Source organism: Belonocnema kinseyi, chromosome 6 (assembly GCF_010883055.1).
Source record: "Belonocnema kinseyi isolate 2016_QV_RU_SX_M_011 chromosome 6, B_treatae_v1, whole genome shotgun sequence".
In the NCBI taxonomy this organism is placed as follows: Eukaryota; Metazoa; Arthropoda; class Insecta; order Hymenoptera; family Cynipidae; genus Belonocnema; species Belonocnema kinseyi.
The window spans coordinates 146,309,411-146,313,579 of record NC_046662.1 but is presented as its reverse complement, the minus strand read 5'-3'; the positions used below and the strand labels follow the sequence as shown (position 1 = coordinate 146,313,579).

Here is a 4,169-nt window from a genome sequence, read left to right as displayed (position 1 = left end):
AGTAGTAGTTAAGTTAGACTAAGGATGGAATTGTAAATATATGTACAGGGAGCGGTGGCCCTCAAACCCGTAAAAGGGAGAGATTAAATACATACATACTATACTTATTTGTTAAATAAATAAGTAGAAATAATTTAATTAAAAATATCTTTTTTAAGTATGTTATAAAATAAAAAAGAAATAAAAAAAATAATTAAAAAATTTATAAATAAATAAATAATATCGCTGTATTATTTATATTAATTTAAGTATATAAAAAAATAAAAAAATGATTTGGTCTAAATTATGATTAATTATAATGAACCATGTTTAATCTTTTTTTTTCTTCTTAATAAAATAAATAATTTAACTTAATAATTACAAAAGAAAAAATGACCAATTAAAAAAAAATAAATATAATTTTTTTTTCTATCTTATACCAATTTTAATCGAATATATATTTATATTTTTAATGTTCTAATCGATAATTAACTAAATAATAAAATAAAATTTTTAACTATTTTTAAGTTACAAAAATAAAAAAAATTTAGTTGATTAATATAAAAAAATAAATCAATTATTTATATGTAAATACAATCTTTTATTTTAATTTTTTTTTCTTTTCTCTCTCCACTTATATTCAACTATACTTAATCTTACTATATTTAGTGTCAAAATTAAAACTAAAACAGCAAAGCAAAAAAGGGGACAACAGCAAATAGAACGAATAATAAAGCACATGAAAAAAATTTTTTTCTTGATCTCTTCTACTTACGGGATAAAGGACATTGTCCATCACACCATACTGTATTCCTCTATAGGAGAAAGGAGCCTCCAATCCCCTTTTCACAAAGTGGCGGCGCGCGTGCCGCCCGTTTCGCATTTAGGCAAAACTTGCTGCCATTTTTTGTCCAATTTTTGGGAAGATAAAGCGTTATGCCTCCAATAAACATACTATTGTAGCGCACCATTCAGTATGTTTCAGGTGTCAAATAATAAAATTGCGAAAAACCCACCTAAAAAAAAAAATATATATATATATTTAAATAAATTGAATAATCACAAATTCAGATACACAAAATTTTCAAAAATACAAATAATATACCTTACCTCTTCTATTATCCCATTCACAACTTTCCATTTACACCCTTTCACTATAAAGGCTTTTTGAACTCCTCCATTTAGAAATCTCAAGGCTTTTGTAAATAAATGCTCCTTTTTATAATCCGAATTTAGAAGCCCCTCTTTCGGAATCCTAACCTGGACCCCATTATTTAAATTAAAATACTTTGCCTCAACGTATTTTCTAATTGATTTCCGGCGAAAATCCACTGACGTCTCTGGATTTATCTGAACAAAATTTTTTTTTTCCATTTTTTATAAAACACTTTAAAAAACAATTAAAAGAAATAAATTTCCAAAAAAAAACTAAAACATATTTGAAAAAAAAAATTTTTCTTAACAAAGTAAAAATTTAGCTTTTTTTAAATATATACTATAAAAAAAGTACCTTAAAAAAAACAACGACAAAAAAATTTGTTTCCTTTCTTCCATTTTTTATAAAACAAAAAAATTTATAACAAATAAATTTCACACAAAAAAATTTTGTTTCGAAAAAAAAACTAAAACATATTTGAATAAAAATTTTTTTTCTCAACAAAGTAAAAATTTAGCTTTTTTTTTTTAAATTTATACTACAAAAAAAAACAAAAAAAATTTTTTTTCTTTTTCTTTCATTTTTTATAAAACAAAAAAAATTTATAACAAATAAATTTCACATAAAAAAATGTTTGCATGAAAAAAAAAATAAAACAAATTTAAAAAAAATTTTTTTCTTATCAAAGTAAAAATTAAGTTTTTTTAAACAAATATATACTATAAAAAAAGTACCTATAAAAAACAACAAAAAATTTTTTTTTCTTCCATTTTTTATAAAACAAAAAAATTTATAACAAATACATTTCACACAAAAAAATTTTTTTATGAAATAAAAACTAAAACACATTTGAAAAAAGAATTTTTTCTTAACAAAGTGAAATTTAGCTTTTTTAAAAATATATACTATAAAAAATGTACCTAAAAAAAAAACAAAAAAAAAACTAAAACAAATATATTTCACAACACAAAAAAATTTTTTTCAACAAAATAAAAATTTAGTTTTTTCATATACTATTTAAAAAAAGGCAAGTACGACGTGAAGTGTCGTCTACAAACTGTAAGTCACCTGTCAAGTTCATTTTGTCGGTCATTATTTGAGTGAAGCAGATGTTAATAAGCAACTTTTTATTTCCTCTCATTTACCAGCGACTAAATAGTCTTGGAATAAAAATAGTACTTGGCGTGATGTAATATCCAAATGTTAGGTTAGTCAAACCCCACTATATGACATTCGAACCACCAAAGCCAGGATGTACAAAGTCGTGACCGTCTGCATCGAAATTGATGCCTGTTCGTTCGAACAAATTTCCAGTAGATTTTCTGCGGAAGTTTAAAGGTATCTTAGAAATCTAATCTTGCAGTGGCTACTGTCATACATAAAAGATAGGGTAAATACAATTGTATAATAAAAACAGAAATTTGTTTTTCGCGATGAGCAGGGATGTAAATTTGCATGAAACTTTAGCCTGATGAAAAGTTTCATGAAACATTGGGAGTTTCGTGAAACATTGCAATATTTCAAATACAGCGGCGAGAACATTCAAACTGATAAGATAAAGGCCTATTAGGTATTTTCACTTCAATAAACAGCTAACTTCACATCGTAGATTGCTGAGGGGAAAATAAGGGACCAAATGTATGGGATTCAGTTCATTTTTGCCCTATTTTGCTAACATCTTCGTAAAAACTAATTTTTTCTATATAATTGTAGTTAAAAAATAGTTTTTATTTTTTAATTACTATTTAATGAAATAATAAAATAATAATAATGATGATTAATTACAAATATATTACAGAAATAAAGTTTTGATCCATTTTTTCCCCTCAGCTTTTAACAAAGTGAAGTTAGCTGATGGTTGAAGTGAAAATACCTTATTGAGGCTTTCATATCCCAACTTTTTTCTGCCGGCTGATTTGATTTATTTTTCCGGTTTGTACTATGGACCAATGATGCCAATGTTGGCACCCTGAGCTACTGCGCTGGCACGATTCAAAATTACATTAAAAAACAATTCTTGTAACTTAAGTAAATAATTATTAAAATATCCACAAGGACATATACAAATTGTGTAACTTTGATTTCAGGCAAAAAATACAACACATATATTATATTAATAACAGTTTATTTTCAGTGAATTCCAAAGACCATATTATATTTTACAAAACATTCAATTTAAGAAGAAATTTCTTGGAAAAGTGATTGAAAATAATTCTTTATAAGTTTTTAATATTTTGCATGTATTTTTCTGGGAATTCATATAATTATATAACCTAGAAATACTTAAATTATCACGACTGCATTGTAGTTATGCTTTCTTTTTTTTTTACTTCAAGCGTCGTTTTGTCACGTCTCAATCGAAAAGGACAATCTGAAATTTTGTTTTAGAATTATTCAAATATTATCACTATTATATTCTGTAATTAGCTTCTATATATTAAGCTGCTGAAACATCATATGGTATTTAAAAAAATGTATCTATTAACAAATATTTTTAGAAATATTAGTCAGTGTTTCAAATTCAATGAAAATAAACTGTTATTCATCAAATATATGTTTTATAAATTTTTTTCTTGTCTGAAATCAAAAGTTACACAATTTGTATACATTCTTGTGTATATTTTAATCATTATTTATTTAAATTACAAGAGTTATTTTTCAATGTAATCTTGAATCGCGCTTCAAAGGGTAGACAACCAGCGCTCCGTCCTAACGCGGGCATGAATAAAAATTATTTTCATTTTATTATTGCATTAAATAGTCCCTAAAAAAGAAAAACTATTTTTGAATTGCACTTATACAGAAAAATTACTTTCTACGAATATATTAGAAAAATAGAGAAAAAATTAACCGATTCCCATGCATTTGGTCAATTGTTTTTCCCTCAGTATTCAACGAAGTGAAGTGAGCTAGTGATTGTAGTGAAAATACCTTATTGTATACGAGGGTGGATTGATAAGTTTCCGGCCTGACCAAGAAAAACAACGTTTTTAAGAATTTTTTTTTTTATTTCTCAACATAATCTCCTCCAAGG

General features: G+C 25.0%; 1 protein-coding gene across 1 annotated transcript in view; it reads right to left on the bottom strand.

The window, feature by feature from the left end:
- LOC117174117 (protein PTHB1) overlaps positions 1–4,169 on the bottom strand; it is a 989,848-nt gene that overhangs the window by 923,624 nt on the left and 62,055 nt on the right. The window contains exons 2-3 of the mRNA XM_033362889.1: positions 1,090–1,329; positions 755–995 (exon numbers count right to left, since the gene is read on the bottom strand). The gene's annotated coding sequence lies outside the window, so the exon portion shown is untranslated. The remainder of the gene's footprint in view (positions 1–754; positions 996–1,089; positions 1,330–4,169) is intronic.